General features: G+C 33.0%; 1 protein-coding gene across 4 annotated transcripts in view; it reads left to right on the top strand.

Annotated features, from left to right (window-relative positions):
• Positions 1 to 25389, top strand: part of LOC149803340 (high-affinity choline transporter 1-like) — a 160060-nt gene that overhangs the window by 21618 nt on the left and 113053 nt on the right. Inside the window, exon 1 of one of the 4 annotated variants that reach the window (XM_089953040.1) lies at positions 23805 to 23962. The exons of the other annotated variants lie outside the window; for them this stretch is intronic. The gene's annotated coding sequence lies outside the window, so the exon portion shown is untranslated. Of the gene's footprint in view, positions 1 to 23804; positions 23963 to 25389 lie in introns of those variants that run through there. 4 annotated transcript variants of the gene reach the window in all.

The following is a 25389-nucleotide window of genomic DNA, read 5'->3' as shown; positions in this document are numbered from 1 at the left end:
TTTTCACTGAAAGACATTTTATGATGTCATAGCTGCTTGTACTGAATGGATGGTTATATCAACATAGGGTTTTCACTGAAAGACATTTTATGATGTCATAGCTGCTTGTATTGAATGGATGGTTATATCAACATAGGGTTTTCACTGAAAGACATTTTATGATGTCATAGCTGCTTGTATTGAATGGATGGTTATATCAACATAGGGTTTTCACTGAATGACATTTTATGATGTCATAGCTGCTTGTATTGAATGGATGGTTATATCAACATAGCGTTTTCACTGAATGACATTTTATGATGTCATAGCTGCTTGTATTGAATGGATGGTTATATCAACATAGGGTTTTCACTGAATGACATTTTATGATGTCATAGCTGCTTGTACTGAATGGATGGTTATATCAACATAGGGTTTTCACTGAATGACATTTTATGATGTCATAGCTGCTTGTACTGAATGGATGGTTGTATCAACATAGGGTTTTCACTGAAAGACATTTTATGATGTCATAGCTGCTTGCATTGAATGGATGGTTATATCAACATAGGGTTTTCACTGAAAGACATTTTATGATGTCATAGCTGCTTGTACTGAATGGATGGTTGTATCAACATAGGGTTTTCACTGAAAGACATTTTATGATGTCATAGCTGCTTGTATTGAATGGATGGTTGTATCAACATAGGGTTTTCACTGAAAGACATTTAATGATGTCATAGCTGCTTGTATTGAATGGATGGTTGTATCAACATAGGGTTTTCACTGAAAGACATTTAATGATGTCATAGCTGCTTGTATTGAATGGATGGTTGTATCAACATAGGGTTTTCACTGAAAGACATTTTATGATGTCATAGCTGCTTGTACTGAATGGATGGTTGTATCAACATAGGGTTTTCACTGAAAGACATTTTATGATGTCATAGCTGCTTGTACTGAATGGATGGTTGTATCAACATAGGGTTTTCACTGAAAGACATTTTATGATGTCATAGCTGCTTGTATTGAATGGATGGTTGTATCAACATAGGGTTTTCACTGAAAGAGATTTTATGATGTCATAGCTGCTTGTATTGAATGGATGGTTATATCAACATAGGGTTTTCACTGAAAGACATTTTATGATGTCGGGTTTGTCCTAAATGAAAATGGTGCTTATTAGCATAAGGTTTTCATAAAAAGACGTCCTATGGAGTCTGGTTGGCTCTAAATGAAAATGGTACTGATATGTTGTCCACAGTGGTCATCTTGAAAATCTTGTTATTGATACTCCTGCTAGAATGAAAAGTAATATCAGAGGATTTTTACCAAAGGACTTATGATGATTTCTAGTTGGTACTAAATGAAAATGGAGCTGCTTGCATGTCAACTATGGCCTTCTTTGGTGACAATCTTACCATTTTACAAATCTTGTTAATGCTACTTCTGAATCACATCCATATGGGGTTTTCACAATGCAACTTCTTTCAGTGTCTGGTTAGTTGTAAATGAAAATGGTGCTGCTCAGACATTCAGTATGGCTGCCGCAGTTACCATTTTGAAAATCTTGTTTTCACTACTTCTTCTGAATGAATGGCCATGTCGACATCGGATTTTCACTTTTTATCATGTTTAGTTGGTCCAAAATGAAGTTGGTATGGCTCAGACATTGATGTGGCTGCCACAGTTGCCATTTTGAATATCTTGTTGTTTCTAATAACCAGTGTGGTATTTTCTCTGAATGACTTCATATGATGTCTAATTGGTGATAGATAAAAATGCCAGTCTGACTTCCAAAATGAAGTTGGTACGGCTCAGACATTATTGTGGCTGCCACAGTTGCCATTTTGAATATCTTGTTGTTTCTAATAACCAGTGTGGTATTTTCTCTGAATGACTTCATATGATGTCTAACTGGTGATAGATAAAAATGCCAATCTGACTTCCAGTATGGCTGTCAATCTGGCAGTAACAACGTCCATCTTGAAAATCTTGTTATTGCTACTTTTCAGAGATTGCTGATCATATTGATACTTTGCTTTCACCAGAATGCCTGGTTGGTTCAGAATAGAAATTATGCCAATCTGATATCTAATATGGTCACATTGGCAGCCATCTTGAAAATGTTATTCTCACCCATGTGACAGAGAAATCTAGCTGTTTTGCTAACCTTACTTTTCTTATCTCAGTCTAGTCATCTCAGACCATTCGTCTCAGTCAAGGTGTCCAAGCGCTCAAAATTACTTTTTTTTTAAAAAAACCTTGTTTTCTGCTGTGCCTGATGTAGTTGTTCTAAAATCAAATAACAACAAATTTATAACAAAAACATAGTAACTTAATGTCAATCCATCTTTGAGAACACACCGTACAAAAACATTTCGAGAGAGACAAAAGCACAGATGCATACGATATTGAGCTTTTTGGTATTATGCTAGTTTGTTCCACACAGAATGGTCAATTTTATCCTATATGCAGGCCTAGCTCAGTACATTTTCGGGTCAGCATCATTAAATGTAGCTAAAGCTACATAACTAGTCTTAAATACTTCGTGTGAAACAAATTATATACAGTGTTAGCTGCATTTAATGACGCTGACCTAAAAATTGACTGTGCAACAGATCGGATAAAATTCTCAATGCTGTGTGAAATGAACTATGACAGAAAACACTGATCCATGCACATAGACTGTAGACCTATACACTTCATAGCCTCCCAACTCTCTTAACACATTAACCACTGGAGGTTTTTGTTGTTTTCACCTGAAATTCGAGTAGGAATTACGTTTTGAAAGCTATTTCTAAATACATCCTAAAACATCAACTTCCAGGTGATCTTCTAATAACATAATGCCTATTTGTGTTAGAAACATCATTTTCCATTGGCTATTTGGTTCGCACATTAGCAGAATGGTCAAAGTTGAAGTTTTTTGGGGGGTGGGGGCTTAACAGACCAGTTATGTTCGTATTGAGACCACTCTTTATTCCAAATGCCCATCTTATCCTACTTTTTGCAAAGGTTCATCTGTCTGTTTGCAGTTGATACCAGTCTGCCTTAGTTCTGAGGCCAAAAAGTCTAAAATCCAGACACAAAATCAAATTCTGACTATGGGTGAGTTTTGGGTAGAAAAAATCATGTAAAAAAGATGAGGTTTTTCCCTTTGTATTTTGTAGTGCAACTAAAATTCCAGATTATTTGGTATCATTGTAGATCTACATCTGTGTACCTTTGTATAATACCACCCAGTTTAGTGTATCTTACGTGACCTTGATGCTACAGAGCTCGGCAGTAGGCTACTACCTCCTGCCAGGTAAACTTGTCACCAGGGGTTAATATGTTAACAACTATGGAAAACTTAGTAAAAGCCAGAAATGTGTTATGTCAAACATGCTTTATTCTAATTTTGTTAAGCATCTCCATTGTGCCCCAGTTGAATCAAAAATATACCAACAATATTTAATGACATATAATGCAATTACCAGCCAGAAGGAATCATTTATCAGTTAACACATTAATCCATAAGCAGATTTCACTGTACCACTTGCCATATTTCCAAGACAGAAAAATAAATTTTCAAAGAATCTGTGAACTTGAAAATTTAGCACATGGTTAACTGCTAGGGTCCGTATTTGGAGGGTCTTTTATACAAGGGGGTAGTTTTACAATAAATATTAAGGATAACACAAGTATGTCATAAACAGTTATACCTCCTCCAAAGAAAAGGAGAGCTATACAAGATAGTGACACAGATCCCTAATTACCCATGAATAATCTAATGCAACATGTTGCTCTTTGTGGGGAGACAAATAATTTAACCCCTTGACTGAGATTTCCTTGTCTCGGTCCAAACCCCAACATAGATTCTATATTCATCAGTACTCATCCAAAATAGAAGGTAATATCAACTTAGGACTTTCACCAAAATTGAAAATGGTGCAGATCTGACATACTGTATGACCACCATAGCAGCTAATTTGAAAATCTTGTTCTTACTAAAGAATATGACAGATGGTTTGAACACACAGCAGTTGAAACACCGAAAAATGGTCTTGAATTGTTGGAAATTCATTTTGGCCAGTATAGAGTGTCATTCTATTTGAGAGACTCTTGTTTTCACATGAAAAGGTATTTCTGCCTTAAACTTAGTTTTAAAATAGATCCAGTGCACAATTAAAATTATTGTATTTATTGCATAGTTCTAAAAGAACATTAAATCTCTTCTTCATGCTGATATATTGGTTTTCAAAATTTATTCAGGTTTTTCAGTGTCAGTCAGTCTGATTGGTTTTCTTCTCTATGCCAGTGTCCTAGAGAAAGGAATCCAATTGCTAAGGACAGAATTTCAGTTTCTGTCCCAGGGCATTACATTTTGAAACGAGCGATGTTTCCTATGGCTGCACATGTCCATATCTTGTCCTGGCTCCCCACAGCAATAACTGTTCTCTCTGCAAGATTCTTGGAAAATCCTGCAGTATTTGTTATTGGTTATTATTATCTGAACAGTTCCTTTCCTGCTTTTAAATGGCATCTGTCTTGATCATACACTGCCAGGTAGAGATCTGTTGTATTTAAGCCATTTATAAAGAATAAGAGTACTGTGACACAGTGTCAAAGTCAGTGTTCACATCTGTCAAGAATATATTGTTAACATATGTTGCTTCTGCATGAGTGTATGGCGGCAGTTCCCAGATACCACTGTACGTGTTAGGTTGAAACGCACTCCAAAAACAACAGGCTCTGAATATAATTTTCAGCTTATTTATTCTAGGGAATGATCTAATTATTCCTTAAAGAAGGATAAGACTGTCTCTTATCGTAAACTTCCATACACATGATTTTATTAACCATATCATTAACCATGGCTTACAGGTCGTACAAAATGTTGGTCTTAAGGAGGCATCTAGGTGCTATTGTTGTTGTTGTTGTTGTATGGTTTAACGCCACTTTTCAGCACAAGATAGGCTATACATGGCGGCCAGTATAACTGGTGGAGGAAGAACCCTGGAAAACCACGAGAAGAACCACCGACCCACAAGAAACTACTGGCAAGCTTTCTCACGTAACCATGTTAGCTGAGCCTGAGACTCGAACCAACGCAGACAGAGGTGAGATGGCAATGATCCGTAACGGTGAGCACTTTAGACCACTCGGCCACTCGGGGCCCCCATCTAGGTGCAATACCAGTCACATACTATCAGCATCCTGTAAGGTCTTCAACATGGCTAATTAACATTGTTGTTCTTTATCATTTTGTTTCATTTCATTTTGCACATTACCATTATAAACAGTCTTAATTCTTTTTGTCTGTACTGTTTGTGTACCATTTTGTCTTCATGCCATTTTCATTGTTGCCAGAGATGTTACAGTGTGTTATATGGAGGTGTCCTCTAGGAAAGGTTTCATTAATGTTCAACGTACTACACATTACCTGCTATATAAGTAATATAGAAATAATAATGTATGTATTGTAGTCAGCAACTGTAGGTCAGAAATGTTTGTTACTGTTTGTCATTTTTCAACACAAAAATGGTTATATAATAATAGATCATGATATATAATTAGCTAATATGGTTATACATTTATACATTTTCAAATTGGCTGTTGCTGTACTATAATTGTTCAAAGTGGAATGAAGGAAATCTTAAATTCAGTTTACCTCCAAATATGTTAGGGAAATCCGAAATCCAAATTTGTTAGGGAAATCCAAATATCTTAGGGAAATCCGAAATCAAAATTAATGTTTGGGAAATCCGAAATCCAAATCATTTAGAGAAGTCCAAAATCCAAATATGTTAGGGAAATCCAAATATGTTACGGAAATCCGAAATCCAAATCAGTTAGGGAAATCCGAATCAGGATAGCAGTTAAGATTTCTAGATTGTAATATTGCATACAAAATAATAACTACAAATATTGAATACAACAGTAATGATGATTCCTGCAGTTGTTGGTTATAATGATGATGATGACTGGGAAAAGAAAGTTAAATATTATGATATTGGATGTTAAATGTTTTAATTAGAGAAAAAAGACATTCAGTAGCACTGTGAACTCATTAATTTATGTGGGTATAAATTTTCATGATATTGCAAAAAGCAAAAAGGAACTTTCATTACTACTAAATTCATTGATACACAAGTAGAAAAGGGGTCACTAGTGGATCTTTGTTGGATAATTAAAGTTTTTTGGTTTATCATAGTAAGTGCGTCACAAATAAAAATGAGTTCAGATCATTTCAGAAGTAGGTCATTGTAATGTAGAATCTACATGTAATTTGAAGATGGGAAAAACTGTCAATCTCAAATTGATTATTATGACAGGAGTACATAATTCAAAAGTACTGTAATAAAACCTGGAATGAAAAAGCTGCAAAATAAACATTGTAATATAAATTATCCGCCAGTAAAGAACAGTTTCATTGCAAAAGAGAGTTTGATCCTATATTGTAAGTTGGAGAAAATGTACATGTGGTTCAATTATTGTGAGTTTTTATTTCTGATTTTCATGTTGGTTTTGTTTTGAAATGTTCAAATTATTTTTATTATATTTCATTAGGGATAATATTTTTCAATTCTGGACCAGGCTGCAAAAAGTGTTTAAAATTAAAACAGAAATTTTTCTTTATATGTAATTATTTAAGATCTAAATTGGGATATAATTTCAAACAACCAAATATTTCAAAAACATGACATCAAATTGGTTAAATCTGGATTTCAAGAACTTTGTTTTTTTTTCATCTATTGCAAAGCATTGCATGCTTTGTTTATACAATTCTGATTAAGCTTCAAACCAATTTCTAAAAAAAGCCTCTAACCAATTTCTAAAAAAAAGCTTCTAACCAAGTTCTAAAAAAATAGCCTCTAACCAGTTATTAAGTGATTGATTCTACTACACTAACGAAGGCTTTGCAGGAACATTTTCTAATCAATAAACAAAAAAATTGCTGTTACACGGTGATTTTCAAGGGTTTTCACACTGAGGGGGAAATATAAGACTCGCATCTATAAATAGATCACTAGTCTTATGTTTCAGTAAACGTGTGTCTGATAAATAACTTTTAATAAATGTAAAAGATAAACTTATTTGTCATCGTTAATGGCACAGTGACAATGATCATGTATTTTGACAATGGCATTATGTTGTATGCATTAGAAATGCATGTAATAGCAGAGATATTACCACCAAATGCCAAAAACTGCATATCTGATCTATGTAGGAATTGTACGACCATGGCAAGTGCAGTTGCTAAGACACTGTTTTTTACTTGATAATTAATGAAAGTGTCTCATTAGCCTTTTGCAGAAAGTTGTTATCAATTAGTCCTTGATTATAGTGGTTGATTGAGAAGTCTTTTGCAGTGCTTATAATATGTTTGAAATGAGCTGTGTATAATTTTCATGCACTTGCTACTTTCTGGAGGAATTCATTAAATTTACCAGAAATTTGTTCAGTTTTGTTTTGTGGAGAAACCACTGCCCTCATGCCGTATTTTCCTCAATATCCATCCTTTGGAATACAGTTGGTACTTTGGAACTCCCAAATAGAATGCACCCAAAGTCACGCTAAGGTTTTATCACTCAAGCCCCTGCACATGATTAAGTACAAATCATTTTCTGCCAGTGTCACATGACCACAATAATTGGTACCTTTGTATCGGATTCAAAATCCCGTTTTATGACAGGCCCCTACTTAACTACTTACAAATGATCTTATTCAGGCATAACTAGTTTTATTGGCTTGCATTTCACGCAAATTGTGTCAAATGTGAGGAAGAACTTCATTTAAGTGAAAATCTATTTTTATTATTTCCAGGGTGTTTGTTTGATAGAGCTTGCAGCACAAAAAATGTGTTTGCTCATTCCAGATTTTATAGAAGGACATGGTTGTAGTGATCAAATAGGTGTAGTGTAGTAGGAAATCATTACAAGAGTTCAATCTAGGATTCAGGGATATGGTGCCAGTGGCCCATTCATAATTTCTGAATGGGCCAGGTCGGATCTTCATTGGCCAGTTTATATGTGTGCATGTTTTTTTTAAAACTATGATTTGTAGTAATTACACACTGCAGTTTTTTATATTGAATGTAAATAACATTACAAATTCTTCATTTGTTTGGTCGGCAGTTTCCTCCCCTCGCACTCAGCCACATAACATGTTTTGTCGAAGGTACTTCAGATTTAAGAGATAACAATTATAATTCTTGCAATTTCTGAGAAAATAAATAATTTTCCCATAGATTTAATGCAAGTATCACTTGCTATAACATCATTTAAGTTTGCTAGGCTGCGGTAAGTAATTATTCTGACCCTACATCCCAATCTAAATGCCCAAATGGGAAAAATGTTGTAGGTATATTTTGAGGAAACCAGATTAGAAAACGGACTGCCATACATTTTAAATCAAATTTGTTGTCCAAAATGTCAAATCTCTGAGCTGAACTTTGGTGCTAAACTGTTATACTGCGACATGTAGCTTGAAGCATTGGTTTCAAATCTTATTTAAGTTGCAGAAGAAATGGGAGATTGTTGTCCCTTGTGTTGAATATCACAAAATGATACAAGCTCCTGGTTTATTGCATTACAAGCAAACATGTTGATTTTACAGAAAATTCTATCCTTGTTTATTTAGTTTATAATTTTGAAATGTTTTTGGTCAAAATTTATGTTGGCCCGTTTGTAAATGATTTTTTAAATTATGGATTTTAACCAAATTGTCTTAAGGAGTTTATGATCTTTGAAATATTCTTGTTTGGAGTTTAATTGGCACAGACTAATTCAGGGTTTAAACTTTTTTCTTTACAAGATAAGATTCTAATTAATACTTCCCATTTGTTGATTTTTATACCATGATAGAAAATGTTTATTTTGTATTACATGCATATAGATTGTTATCTTGATTTGCAACTCATTATTCTGATTTGTTAGAATTAAATGATTGAAATGCCAATTTATAGGAATTCGACTACTGTGTACAGTGAAACCTGTCTTGAGAGACCACTGCTATGAGAGACCACCTGTTTTGAGAGACCAGATTTTCCATGCACAGATTCATTGATTATTTAGTGTTATGACCTGTTATGAGAGACCACCTGTCTTGAGAGACCAGTATTTGTTGGCAGAAGGGGTGGTCTTTCAAGACAGGTTCTACTGTACACAGTAGTCGAATTTGTTTCAAGTGATACATTTTGTGGTTTAGCGCATGATCAACTTTTGTGACTTAGATGTATTAGCAGTCTCAAATTAGAAACATCTTTGAAATTTAAAACAATATGCATGTTTTATAAGCTAGGATAAAGCGTGTTTAATCTGTTCATTAAATTTAACGACTACAAAAAGTGTGGCTTGATAATAAGAGATGCAGATTAGGGAAATCGAAAACAAATTTTAAACATATTTACTCACTTGTTCTATTTTGTTAATTTTATTTTCTCACTTTTTGATGATAGAGTATGATTTAGAAAACACCATTTGCAACATGATTTAGAAAACACTGTTTACTCTGCTACCATACACTTACCATATATACTTGCATATAAGCCCGTTCGCGTATAAGCCGACCCCCAAACTGAACAGGTATAATCACTAAAAAGTGCATGACCCGTGTATAAACCGACTTAAAACTCCGAGGCATCTCAAGATGAATGAGGTAATTTCTAATTGCATTTATTTAGGCAAACTTGTATTTTAAAAAATTACATGTTTACTTATCTCGAGGTTGGCGTGCATGATTATTAAAATGAAATGGTATAGACTTGTTTGAAAAGTAATTTATTTAATTTTCTGTTTTCTTGTTGTTTCTGCCTAATTTAGATTTGTGTATAATTTTATCGAATAATGACAAGAATTTAGCAATCACGAGTTCCTGTAACACTACCTTTCCCTTTTGACTCGATTATTGTTTGTTTATGCATTATTGCATTGGACATTTTATATCAGTGCACCGGTAATTATGTTTTTACTTTGCTTTGAAATTGTAAATACCTAAACTCATTAAAATGTAATCCTAGTATGACAACACAATGAAAAAACAATATGGTTCAATTCCACGCTCTCAGTTAGGCTACTGAATGTATTTACATAATGGTACCACTGCATGTACATTGTAGGTCTAATTGCACGCTGAATTAAGTACATCCCTTGGAGTCTAATCATGGGTGCTATTGCACTCAACTTTTATGATATCTCCAAAATACAATAATAAAGTTTTGGAAATAATGCTTTGATAATTATTCTAATTCCATAAAAGCTGAGTTGTAGTTTGATGTAAGCGACCTTACACCATACCTGTCAACTTTCATGCCGGGAGGAAAAGAGAACTCCTGATTTTTGGGGTTGCTCCACGCCTACCTCCCGATTTCATAATATCTTCTGAATTTTGCAGAGAACTCCTGATTATTCCATTATGTCTTTGATTTTCATTTCTTCTAAACAAGAAAATTCCTACATGTTCTGTTGAATCACCTGTGAATTATTGTTGTGACAAAATAAATTATGATGGTTATGTGTCTTGTACAAATATGAGTACCTTTTTAAAAATATTACCTCAGTTTGTAGGATCTCTTATATCATTGAAAATGAGTAACTCGTGAGCGCATGATTCAACATAAATGAAACAGCTATTAAGGATTAGCTGAAATGTTACTGTTATTGGTCGAAACAATGAATAAAGCAAAACCTGCATCTAATATGTTTGGGAATAAGTAAGGATTTAAGTGATGCTATGCATGCTTTGCACTGTGTAAGTACTGTACATTATAGTTCAGTATGGTCTTCCTGGTAAACTCAACCGGCCCATGAATTATGAAGGCTGTATTTACCTTTATTTAACTTCATGTTGGAGAAATCAGAAGATATGCATATGCAAAATAATAAAATCAATCATAGTACTTTATAACAGTTTAATAATTGTCAGGTCACTGAAAGTTACATTTTTTTATATGCCTATGTCTTAGGACACAGAATTAAATGTTGTTTTGTGTCCCAAGATTTACAGCCATTACAGTAGTCAACAAAAAGACCTAAAAACTGTCATGTTTACAAATTGGCCCAGGGATAAGCCGACCCCAACCCCCCCCTTTTTCCAGGCCTTTATTTTTTCCTGAATTATTCATCTTATACACAAGTATATATGGTACCCCAATGCTTTCGTGTACTTTTGGGGAGAATGCTGATTTCACTCACTCAGCCAGTGTGACGTAAGAAAAAATGTAATCACAGAATTACATAATGAAGGAAATTCGTTTTCAAGAAATGGATAAAACAGTTTTGAAATTGTATAGAAATAAGATGGAAAGAATTTGATCAAATATAATCTGAGGAAGTAAGAACAATATGCCCTTCATGTTTATATCGCTTTCATAGAGATTGTCTTATATTTGAAATTTGTATGATATTTTTATAATTTAATAGAGAAATATGTTACCAGTCATGTGCTGGTTTGTATTCTATACCTGTTTATCACCTTGTGATCTTGTATAAAAATAGTGATCTAGTAATTTGGTAATTTTGTTAAGTATACTTAAATTCATGTCATATTTGTGCAGCAATAAAAGTCATCTGATATTCTGAACGATAAGGCTTTCTGGAAGCTGTGTCCCAATTGCTAACTACAAAAAATAAAGCTTTTTGATAGACATAGTGTAGATAAGCTTAACAACTAAGCAATACAGTTAGCATTGCTACCTGTATATCGCTAATTAGGAATCTCATTAGATGTTTTCTTTATTTCTTTTTATCTCTATTGATCTTGCATGATTCCATTGAAATATGTCAGTACCATTGCTACTGATAACAAAGCAAATTAAAATCTTTTATTCTAACAAGAATCTACCTTCAAATTTGTCCTTGAACAAATCAGTTTTACGCTAAACAGGTCAAGTCTCAGGAAAAATGTTTTGCCATACTGTTCAAAGCCCTTGTTTGTTCAATGATGATGACCTCATTGGTGCAACAAGAGACTGATGATCACACAATATTCATCATTAGCACCTGGAATGTTTCATATCTTTGAGGAATTGATTCCATCAGATACAACTAAATTCTGTCTCATGCTATGGGCTATACAATGAGGTCTCGCTATAATATGCTTAATTATAACATAAATTTGGATATAAAATGAGTGTGGTGTTACTCCTGAATCATTGCAATCAATTCACTAATTTATCCAGACTGATTTTTGAATTACTGACTTGTTTTTACTGTCAAAAGTTAATGTGAATTTTATTTCTTAATCCGGTGATGTGTGTTGTATTCTTCAAGAAAAAGGTTTGTCTTTGTTTAAATAAAGATGTTGCAAGTTTTTATTTGTGAAGGTTCATTGCAAATATGTCAATAGTCCATCACAGCACTTTGTCATTAAATAGTAATTTTTGAAAGACATTAAAGCTATTGAAAGCTATGTTTATTGTCCATCCTGGAACAGGAATTAAAAAGAAGTATAAAAAAAATTTTAAACTGAGGTGAGTGAGCCTAAAAGAAAGTTTGAACATAAAAATGTAAAAATCAAAAAAAGGTTGGAATGCTGCTGTGAGATTTGAACTTGCAACCTCATTTTGCAGCCTTGCCTGTCCTAGGATGGGAGTGATAAAAGAATGCTTTAACATAAATTGTTTAACAAGTAAAAAAACAATAATACAAAAAGATTGGGATGAGCAAGTTTAAAAGAAAGTTTGAATATAAAATGACAAAAGCAGTATATAAAAAAAATTGGGATTCTGCTTCCAGTTTTGAACTTACAAACTCTTGTTTGGTAAGTGGGAAACACAAAAAGAAAGACAGAAAGACAAATATGGGTGTTTATATATAAGATGCTTTCAGAAATGGACAATTCATCTAATTTGTATTGAACCATAAACAGTAAAACTAATTACTGTTCTGCATGTTTGTCTTTTGTGCATTGTGTAAATTGTTATTCAGTCCAGTGCAAACAATAGACCACCAATGCCTGCTCAATCAACTGGCATAAACACCCCTGCAGCAAACAATGTCATTATTTAAATAGGTTTATCAACCAAGTCCATAAATAAATTTATGTACCAGGTAAATGGATCATTATAATTAATCCCACAGCAAACAGTTCTTGAATTGCTACCCAACAATGCATTATTAGCCAGTCACCATGTGATTAATAGACTGGTGGCTGAAAATCAATCAATTTTTTGAGTAAGTAAATAATGCCTTTCTCCAGTGTCTATACATGAATAGGTGAAATGTGATATTTTATGTACGAATATACTGCAAATGTCTTGAAAATTTGGTGACTGTTGTCGGACATTAGTTAGGAGTATTGTTGATCATTACCACATACATTTACCATAAGTGTAACCTCCACCAACATCCAACCACCCTTCACCTTTCTTCTAAAGTTAATTCCATCATTATCAGTATATCTCCACATTATGTCTTTTATGAATGTTATGAAGTGTTCATCTAACTAGACTGATTTGCCGACTCGTTCCTTTTTTTTTTTTCCTTGAGCATTTGTTAGAAATGAAGACAACATCAGTTTCAGATTACTCTGATATACACAGGCCACATATCATTGTAAAGCTCTGCTGTTACCTGAACTGTTGTCTTTGGTCACTGACTGGAAAAGAACCATTTAAATTTGCTGTTATAATCAAACATGTTACTGTGAAGTAGTGCAGCAGCACCATATGTTTCAAACCATACATGACATTTTGTTTATTCTTGCTTCTGTCATTGAGACTTTTTGTTGAAGATCATTCTTTATGCATGAGGTCAGATGGTTATTTCCAAACTTGTCTGCAGCAAGTTTAGTGGTCACTTGTATTTGCAGAGAATCTCTGAGGCATTTTCACATTTGTTGCTATGTTTGTCACGTATATTACTAAGTCAGATTACCATGAATGAACTTCAAGTAATTTATTTTTTGTTACCCTAACATGTTTCTTGTTAGAAACTCCCAATGTCTGATTTGGCAGTTTATTGTCAGCTGAAATCTGATCCTCTAGACACATCCGTTAAAAATGTTTATAAATATATACTATCTAGATTCCATAAATTAGTATAAGTGTATTAAGAAGATAATAAGATTTGGATTCAAAAGGAAATGAGCTGAAAAATTCTAGAAATAGTGCTTCTCTTTGCTCATATTCAGTGGAATTACCATTACAGATACAGTGAGTGAGTAAACATGCACTGCAGCTATTTATACAGTTCAGCTGCCAGTTTTTTCTTTCTTTATTCTTGTAATTGAAAAGGTACGCAGAAAATTGGTCTTGTTTCTGATCCAATGGCTTAAATCATTCTATATCTGCTTTATAGTTGCACAGTCCCCAAAAAAGGTGAATTAATGTTTCAGGTAAATCCATATGAGAAGAACATATATTATTATTTGCTATTCCAGTTGTCTCTAGAAGAGTATTTGTTGCAAGAACTCTGTGCAGTAATTCATACTGAAACTAAATTAGATTAGAATCTTTTGTAAAATTTGTATGTTAAGGCAAAATGCCTTGTCCAATCCAGTTGGTTTGGTAGATTAAGTTGCATTTTCCAATTAAATAGTGCTTTAGTTTCTAATATTTTTGTGTCTTTTACCAAGATGCCATATTTTTGCAGCCTTTCTAACTTTCAAGGAGAAGTAAGGTCTTTTTTGCAATCCAATGTTTTTCCAAAATTTCTGGTTGGGATTTGATAGATAATCTATTCATATAAGACTTCACAGAAATAAGGACCTTGCATATTGTAGAAAGTTAGTTTCAACATTATATATTTCACTTGCCTTTTTGCCATGAAAGGAGTTGTCCATTACTCTGGATAATATCATGTATAAATAATATACCTTTTTCAAACCAATTTTTGCTATAAAAAAATACAGACCCTCTTACCTTAATATTTTCATTATACATTGGGGCTTCCTTCATGAACAAAATTTGAAAAAGTCTGGATTAAACTTTTAAGAGTATATGTTATAAAAAATAAAAAAAATTCTTCCAAAATATATTTTAGATAGCTTCTATGTTCCTTTCAATATAATTGGTATCAATCTTTTTAAAATCCTTCAAGAAATGAAAACTGTGCAAAACGAGTTTCTTCCATTTGGTGCTTTAATGGTATGTATTCTTCTGACCCAGGATATTTTGAGAGAACAAATTAAATTTTGGAGAGAATCATTGCAAGTCCCCCTTCTTCACAACTTTTATTTTTACTTTTCTCTTTATCTTGTTAACTGACACTCTCCACAAGTATGTGTATATTAAACTATTTAATTTTTTAATGAACGATTCTGGAGGATTCGGTAAACTTATTAATATGTAATTAATTTTGATAAAGCATGTGATTTTACCACAATAATTTTTCCTTAGGGGATAATTCTCTTGGACCACTGAGTCATTAGTGTTTTGATGTCATTTCATTTACTATCATAATTAAGATTTATTATGTGACTTAAATATGTGGAGAAGATAATGCCTAATGTTGTGAAACTGTTATCTGTCCAGCATAAGTTATACTCTTTACACAAACAGCTGTTGCTGTTTTCCATGCTTCCTGTCCATATTATTCTTGTTTTCTCTTTGTTTACCATAATGTTGGAGGTCTTTGCGTAGAATTTTAAAGTGTGCATTGTATTTTTAAGAGTTTCTAATTGTTTTTTTCAGATCCATCCAAAAACAATGTTGTAACATCTACATTACTGAGATATTAAAAATCATTTCCATCTTTATTAATACCATTTATATCTTTATTCTCTTTAATTATTAATAACAGTATAACTGCACAGAGTAAAAATAAATAAGGTGAAAGGGGATCTCCTTGTCTGCATCTTTAAAATATATGAAACCAAGATGAGATATGTCCATTAACAGGTACAGATAACAGTATATTGATGTGTTTAGCATTACTATGATTCAATTTCTAACACACACCAGAAGAGAGTAATTATGTGTAATAAGTGCTGTTATGGGTTCTATGAGACTAAGACCAGAAATGTCCAAGGACATATGAGGTTAAAACAATGATTGACAATGGGCAAAGTCTTTACATCATACAAAAGAGTCATCTTTGAAGCTGAAAAGCTAAATTCTTGTAGGTAAGCCTATTCAGAAAGACCGATTTATTTTACCCTTTAATTTTTCATACACAGACCAGTTATCAAAATAATAATTATTTAAATGTATATTTTTTGGTACATAGCACTTTGTATTTGAAGGTAGATCCTTTAAATCATTGTATATAAAAGTTCCTCTAGGAAGATTGTTTGCTAAAAGATCAAAAATATCAAATTACCATTTTGTGTTTACAAAACTTAATGAGTATATTAACATGATCAGATACAATTAAGGTGGGCTTTATGGTTGTTTTATTGTTCTGTATTATTTTTTAACCCTGTATTTTGATATGTTAAAATTTGTAAGGTTCCCATTTCAAATGGCTTTAATAATATGCCAAGGTATGATTTAGATATATCCAACGACAGAAGTATTGTTTTGTTAAGTGTTTAATATAAATAGTGATTGACTTTGGGTAAGTCTTAATTGAAGCATCAAACAGTGAAATCAGTGATTCAGAAATAAATGAATCACCATCTATGATTGCACATTAAGGTCATTTAACTTTAATTAATTAATTTTTAACCGCTTATTTTTGTGTTTTATTTGAATCAAGAAGAGAAGTTCATGTTTCAAACGGCTTTTAAAATACACTGATGTACAATATAAATATATCAAACTACCAACGTAGTTTTTTCTGAGCATATAAATCCAAATGAAAAATGACTATTTGTTGCCTCAATTACAACTTATACAACTGTTTGATAACTTCCCATAACTTTGTAATTGAGGCATCGAATAATGAAACAGGAGAATAAGAAAACAAATAATCACTGTTTATAATTCATTTCATTCTTTTATTACTTTTTAACCACATGTTTTGATGTTTTCTTTATTTGAATCAAAAAGGGATGTTTGCATTTCAAATGGCTTTGAAAAAATACTGATATAGATATAGGTAAAGTACATCAAGCTACGACGTGCAGACATGTAACTAAATATTTCATTCTTTTATTATTTTCTAACCACGTATTTTGACTTTTTTATTTGACTCCAGAAGAAGTTTACATTTCAAATGGCTTTGAAAAAACTATCAATGTACGATATCGATATATCAAGCTACGAATACATTTTTTCCTGAGAATATGCTTCATAAAATACTAAATGAAAAGCATATTTATTTATTTTTTGCCTTCAAATAATATTTACCTGATCTATTATTTTTACTTTGCATATCACAGTGAATAATGAAACAGGAGATCACAAAATAAAGAACTAATCACCATTTATAATCGTACACAAAGGCGTTTAATAATCTCTCTTGCCCTCAATATGGTTTCATGCAACTGGAATAACATGACCAAAGCTCTAAGCATATTCATTTAGTGTATAAATAAGACTGCATGCCATGTGATTGTTGTGACAATGTATATTGTATTTAATACAAGAATGAATTGTTGATTTAGAGGTGTTATCGTATATATTCGTGTATAAGCCTGTTTGCGTATAAGCCTACCCCCAAACCTAACAGGTATAAACACCAAAAAGTGCATGACCTCTGTACAAGCCAACCTATAACTCCGAGACATCTCAAGATGCACAAGGTTAAGTTCTAAATGCATTTATTTAGGCAAAGTTATATTAAAAAAATTACATGCATACTTTTCTCGAGGTTGGCGTGCATGATTATTAAAAAGAAATGGTATAAATTTGAAAAGTAATTTATTTAATTATGTTTTCTTATTGTTTCTGCCTAATTAGATTTGTGAATAGTTTGATCGAATGATGACAAGAATTTAGCAGTCACGAGTTCCTTTAACACTACCTTTCCCTTTTGACTTGATTATTGTTTGTTTATGCATTATTGCATTGGACATTTTATATCAATGCACTGGTAATTATGTTTTTACTTTGCTTTGAAATTGTAAATACCTAACTGATTCAAATGTAATCCCAGTATGACAATACAGTGATCAAAAACAATACGATTCAATGCTAATACCATAAAAGCTGAGTTCTAGTTTGCTTTGATGTAAGCAACCTTACACCATACCTGTCAACTTTCATGCCAGGAGGAGAGAAAAAACTCTCGATTTTTGAGGGTTGCTCCATGCCTACCTCTGATATATATATTGTTACATGTTTAGACTCTTTCAAACAGTAACAAGAAAAAAGTAAAGACAAGTTTTGTAGAATTTAACAAATAATTTATTTCCCTTGAAAAACAAGGTAAAAATGAGAAAAAGAACTTGCAGTTTTACGAATCAAATCCAAAAATAATCCAAGAATAATACAAGAATTAAAAAATATAAGTCCTAGTAGTAAAATGTTCTAAGGAATCTGAGCTTGAATCCTGACGAAATCCAAAATGGAAGGTGATGATGTATGCTGTAGTCTGTGTAGTACTGATGTGTCTACAGTTCTTTGTTGAATTTCAGAAAAGAATATTCCGGTGTTTGAATTCTGTCAAATCGATAACTATCTTTGTCCAAGAATTAATTTTGAGCACAAGTATTTCCAGGGAAAAATAATCTCTTAGAATCCAAGTAATTTGAAGAAAAATTAAAAATTTAAACTCAAACTGGTCACAACAAAAAACACCTGAACGTCTCCAAGGTATAATACGAGACTAAAATTATTTCTCAAAATATAACTATTAAATCTGGCTACTGCACAAAACCTTCTGGTAAAACCAGAATTTTGAAATAATTACTACATGTTTCTAGAACAAGATAGAAGCTATTTACATGTCTAAAGTCATGTACTCCCAGTACAGCCTCGATTTCACGCTTTGAATCCCACACTAAAAAAGAATATAATTTTTAAAAAAAAGTTGTTTACTTTAAATCATGAATTAAGGTCAGGAACTAGGTCAGCTTTAAATACCGTATTTTCCGGCCTACAAGTCGATGCAGAGTATAAGTTGAATTGACCAATTTTGTAAATTTTCCATCCTTCGTCCATATATAAGTCGATTCGGAGTATAAGACGAGGCCAGGTCAATAACTTGGCTTTGTATTTTATACTAGTAACTTCCGGTTGCATGAATATTGATGGTATCGTTGTATGATATTCCATATTACCGGCAATCGTGAAATTGCATTACCGATACTAACATGCTTGTGATTTTACTTCTGAACTGCTATATTTTGTTATCAATTGACACAGCTGAATAAACAGTCCATGCTTGTTTTATTATAATTGAAAGCACATCCATGTTGTAGTTCATTTTATTACTTGTAGTTACGAACGTAACTTATACAAACTTGTCATTTTCTATCGTAAGTTTGAAAGTCATGGACTCCGTTAAATCGATTCGTATATATATATATATATATATATATATATATATATATATATATATATATATATATATATATACACATACATACATATACTATTTTTTAAGTGTTTGTTCTGTTTGGACTTGGATATAATTAACATTTTATTACTAATCTATTCAATGATATACCCCACTATTATCTTTATCGGCGAGTTCGAATACAAAGTAATGGGTATGATCTCTTGTCCTTATAACAAATTTTGTATGGACAATGACTTCAATAAAATGTTGACAGATTTTCATTTCCCTAAAAAAAGCCTCATTTCCCTACTGGCAGCCTCGCTGATTTGACCTATTCTGTCGATTCTTGCCCTCAGTCTGGTTTCAATTATAGCCAAAGCGCTAAGCATGTTTAATTACCATGTAAATAACACTGTGTAGCCATGTGGTTGTTGTGACAATGTACATTGTAATTAAAACAAGAATGAATTGTTGATTTAGAGGTGTTTATTGATAATGGAATATAGTAGGCTCATAATACATGAGGATTATCACAATCGTCAGGTAACTCAAAATACCGTCCTTTTTCTCTTTGCAAAAGCTACAAATAAAAACCGCCCTGAATAAAAGAACGATCTTGTACACGGACAATTTTTTTCATTTCTCACTCTCTCTCTCTCTCTCGTGTGCACACACACAAGCATGCGCGCGCTCACAATATATCTGATTTTAGTTTAGTTTAAACCATATTTGTTTTAATTATGATATCCATTGCAACAAGAGCCATGTGGCTGTGCATGCTATGATTATTCCTTCCAGTTGAAACCAGTCTTGAGTGCAAGATTCAACAGATGAGAACTTTACAAGTTCCAGCTTAAAAGCCGCTGTGTAAGACATGCGTGATTTGACGGGAGGCATTGTGAGATAAGTTGTATGATTTGTATGGGGATATTTATATGAATGATTATGACTGAAAAGATTGATCAAAATATACCGAACTCATTAAAATGTGCCCGTACTATAGCAATGAAAACAATGCCCATGGCTAAATTCATTATTTACATCTAGAGAAGGGAGTGGGCATCATTTCCTGTTGTACTTAATCCCATTGATATTAAAAACGGGTAGCGTAATTGATGCGGATTAATGATAAAGAACTATGGGGTACCGGCAATATGGTAACTAGTATCGGTAGCTAAAGCCAATATCAAGGTCTAAACAATTGCGGCAACTGGCTTTGATTGTTGTTGGAAACCAAAGACCAATTTATCAACAACCGGTATAATCAAAGAGAGACACCGAATCATCAGCTGGTTAAGAATGAATATAGGTGAAGTGTTGACATTACAATTTGCTTTAAACTGAATAGCGAAACTAAATATCATGGATCACTGATGATCTATGAGTACTGGTAGTCCATCTATATATCTGATTTTAGTGTAGTTTAAACCTAATTTATTTGAGAAACTTTGTCAAATACAATTAGAAACATATGATTTGGGGGATTCAGTAGAATGCATGATCTACATTATTTTATAAATAATCATAGAATGCTCGAGTTAATATGGATTACATCCCTTTGTAGGATCAATTGGATCAATCAAAAAGCTATGCCGGTAATTGCTCACGTGTGTCCAACATTATACTGGAAAATCAAATATTAATGGACCAGTTATTTAATATCTTTTTTTTTAGGAACAAACAATATGCTTTGAATTAGTACAGTACACTATAGAGTATAGACCGTAAGTGTGCTATGCGGCCCGGTGAAGTTTTTACCGGTACAGTAAATTGTTTTCTTTTATTTTATGTTTGAGAAATAAGAAAAAGCATGCAGAATGCAAAATAAATAATGACAAAACTTACAAATATAAACGCAGTCATATTAGTTTATGACAATTTATTGACATAGTAATTTAACATGAATTTGTACTTCTATGTGACCTGTTTTCAATTATGCCGATTATAGAGCAATGTCAATAGCATACCGGATACTGTAATCCATATATAAGTCGATGCAATTTCAATGACACAATCCATATATAAGTCGATTCGGAGTATAAGACAAAGACCGAAGTCAAAAAGTATCGACTTATATGCCGGAAAATACGGTACAGTGTTCTAATATTTTAGGTTTTCGAAACATTGAACCGAATTTCTGGAAAATATCAAATCCAATAAATAAAATTATATTACAATGGCATGTAATGGAATAAAAGAATAATATAAATTAAAAAAACTAACAAACAAACAATTAAATCAAATCAAATATAAATTAAATCTAATATACATAAAAAAATATATAGAGAGAGAATCACCAAACAGAATGGAAAGTGCCATCCATGGATTCTATAGAAGAGTGCTTGATAATACTTTCATAGAGGTTAGAGAATTTTTAATTCGTATCCTACAGAGATTCGAACCCAGGTCCATGGGTAAATGGCACCCATCGCTTTGCCTGAACACATGAGCCCATATTCACTCACAACTAAGCACACATCACCAAAAAATGATGCTACTCAATCAGTTATATGCACTTGTGTGTAGCAGACACTCACATGACGACCAGGTAATTCTCATGTATCTACATATTCATTCCAGATTCCTATGAGGGGCCCCGAGTGGCTGAGTGGTCTAAAGCGCTCTTCGTTACGGATCACTGCCATCTCACCTCTGTCTGCGGCGGTTCGAGTCTAAGATTCAGCCAATGTGGGCATGTGAGAAAGCTTGCCAGTAGCTTCTCGTGGGTCGGTGGTTCTTTCCGGGGTTTTCCAGGTTCTTCCTCCACCATTAATACTGGCCGCCATGTATAGCCTATCGTGCTGAAAAATGGCGTTAAACCCCACAACAACACAACAACAACCAGATTCCTATGAAAGAAATCAAGATATATGGAATTAATTATAGAGAATTATAAATTTACACCAAACAGAATGGAAAGTGCTATCTCTGGATTCCATAGAAGAATGCTTGATTATATATATATATATATATTGTGATCCTAATACTACAGTTATATGTATTTTGTGAACCTGTCAACTAAGCTAAAAGAAATATTATTATTATTGCCAAAATTGGTATGTAGGAAGTTCACAGGAAAATCAGAGATGGTTCCAATACACAATAGAAGAAGAGTCTTATAAACTTGCACTTTCATGTGAAATTTGGCTAAGGTCAGTGTTACACCTGAAAGTGGACTCGTTACTTTAATTTTTTCTTTTAATTACCTGTCTCTGACTATGAGTTTCTCTGTCTGATGCAATTTATGTGTTCAAAATGAAGTTGGACTGTTTTTGTTGTTGTTATGCTTAATAATAGTAGGGTGATGCCATAGTGCCCCAATTCATCAAGAAATGCCATTTTACATGTATACCTTGGTTAAAAAGAAAATGCACCCGATTTATATTACCTGTAATAAACCTAGCTGGAGAGAGCTTAACTGTGAAATGTGCAATCTAGATAAGAAGTTATAATGTTGCTTTCATTTAGCTTGAAATTGCCAAGATGGGCAGAAGAATTTTGTGTTGGGCAGTAGGCAAGCTTGATTGGCAGCAGTTATACATGTATTCTGGATCAGGATTTTTAATTTTATTTTAAAGTTTAAGTTACCTGAGTTGAACGTTAATGCCAGATATGTTGAAACTTGAATTAGGCTTTTATTCATGAGCCAACAAAACATGGCATATTATCAAAAGGTTTTGTATGATATGTGGAGCATTTGCCTCTTTTTTTTTCCCTGAGAGGTTCATATCAGGATTCTTTAAATTCTTTACATTCTGATTCATTTTAACAAGCAAATAACCACTCATTAGATACCGCTTGATCTAAATCTTCTTTTGGACATCATGAAAAAAAAGTTTATATCTTATACAAATAATTGCCACTCTTGTGACCTAAGTGGTAGAGTGTCCACACCGAATGCAGGAGGTCGTGGGTATGAATCCTGCTCATTTGGCACTCGGCATTAAAGGGTTAGTGCTAGGACTAGTTGGCCTGGTGTCGGGATAATGCGACTGGGTGGGACAAGATGATGCATGTCTGCAGCACGATGCCCCAATGCTATACATCACGATAAACTGCCACCCTGCAGACATTGTAGCGAAATGATGACTACAATTGTTAAAGGAATGTTAAAATTCTAAATCACACACACTTGTACAAATAATTAGTTCCCTTGGTTATTATCCATGGGTAATCTCATATTTAGCTTGTAGAGCTAAACTAGATTTGTAGAAGTCCTTCAGATAGTTGATGATGTAGTATTGATCCTAGTCATTGGCATTTATTGTATCAGATACTTGGTTGCTTTCAGTGCTATTTCCAAGGGGGATATGAGATGGATCAATGCTCCAAAGAAAGTATCAAGAGCTTATGTTGAAGTAAGGTTTACTTATTTTTAAGTGTAAAGTGCAGTTTTGCTTCCTGTTATATTGTTTGTATTGCAAGATCACTAATTTGGGATGTGGCATGCAGCCAAGAAATTGACAGTGTAATAACCTACATGGGACTACTTAACCACAGAGCCAAACAGTAAACCCTGCCGCTGACACCAAATCTTAAGCAGGATTCAGTTAAGACTGTAAATGAGACTAGTTGTAAGGGTTCTCCAGCGATTTAAGGATAAACTGTGTTGATGGAAATTTGATGATACAATTGGAATCTAAGGAACCAGAGGAATTGTGTTACAACAGGTAATGGTTTAAGATGTCGTTATATAGTGAAACCTATCTATGAACAATTCCATGGGACCAGTGAATTTTCTTCATTGCAACCAAATTTGGTTAATACAGTAAAAACACATAAAAATATTATACTTACTTTTTTTAAATTTGCCAGGTTTCAAAAATCAGATTTTGTTTATGAACATTTTTGGGGGTATTAAAATGTGTTTTAAAAACTATTTTGTCTTGAACTTGAAGATTTAACTCACAAAATAATTATGACTAAATTATTCAGTTTTTATTTTATTTTAGAGGTTTTGATTTAAATTTTGAAATTTACTTCCATGGTTTCCATGTACAGTCTTGTTTTTACAGGTCCAGATAATATTGCTCTGCTTTAAAATGTCATATGAAACTGACAGGTAGAAATAAAACCCATATTTATTGTTTTGTGTGTGCAAATGTGAGATAAATTTAAATGAAATTATTCAGAGTTGTCATACATTTCATTTGAAATAATCGTCAATGTTAATTATGATTATCATTTGCCATATCTGTGTCACACAAAAATATAATTTTCTTCGTATGAATTTTACAACATGATTTCATTTATAATAAAACACATTTTCCAATAAATCACCTTTAAAAACAATTGAGTGAAATTTTACCTCTGTTAAACTGGCAATATATATGCCCAAAACCTATACCACTATAAACAGTAAACAGTCATGATTTTTGCCAAGTCACACCTTTAATACATATTGAATGCCTTTACCCCTGGACAGTTTACACAATCCATTGTGATTGAGGTGATTAAAAGGTTAAGGCAGGCAGAGATAAAATATGGTCATTTCACTGATTATTAAACTGATTGACTGTAGCTATGGTGATCAGTGTTGCTTGTCATTGGAGCACTGCTATGGGAATGTCCTTAGACTAATTTGCATTGATAAAGTTCATGATAAAGTCCAATTAATTGGACGTTAGGCAAATCAGATATGTATGCTATATAAACAATAGCTATTATACTTATTGCCTTGCAAGAGACTGTTGAAGCCTTCTTTGTTACAGATTTTTGGCTTATTTGTGATTAGCATAAACCAGGGGTGGGTAAACTATGGCCTGCAGGCCGCATGCGGCCCGCCAAGGAACAAGTCATCATTCACACTGACTCTATTTATGTTACTCTGTTTATCAAATAAATTTGCTTCTTTTGAAGTTTAAGTTTAAGTTTTCAAATATTAACAACATATTAACAACTGAAAATTAATTAGATGTTATTTAGAAAAACCTTTTGTTTTTGCTATTTCAAATATTAATTATTTTACTTAATGAACTATGCAGCCCGTGACAAGGCGCAAATTTGTGTATGCGGCACTTGCACTGGAAAGTTTGCCCACCTCTGGCATAAACAATTCTTTTAAGTTGGATTTTATTTCATACATGAAATCATGAAA

This window comes from Sinohyriopsis cumingii, chromosome 3 (assembly GCF_028554795.1).
Source record: "Sinohyriopsis cumingii isolate HCF-2022 chromosome 3, ASM2855479v2, whole genome shotgun sequence".
NCBI lineage: Eukaryota > Metazoa > Mollusca > Bivalvia > Unionida > Unionidae > Sinohyriopsis > Sinohyriopsis cumingii.
The sequence above is the reverse complement of the archived record's forward strand: the minus strand, read 5'-3'. Positions and strand labels throughout refer to the sequence as shown.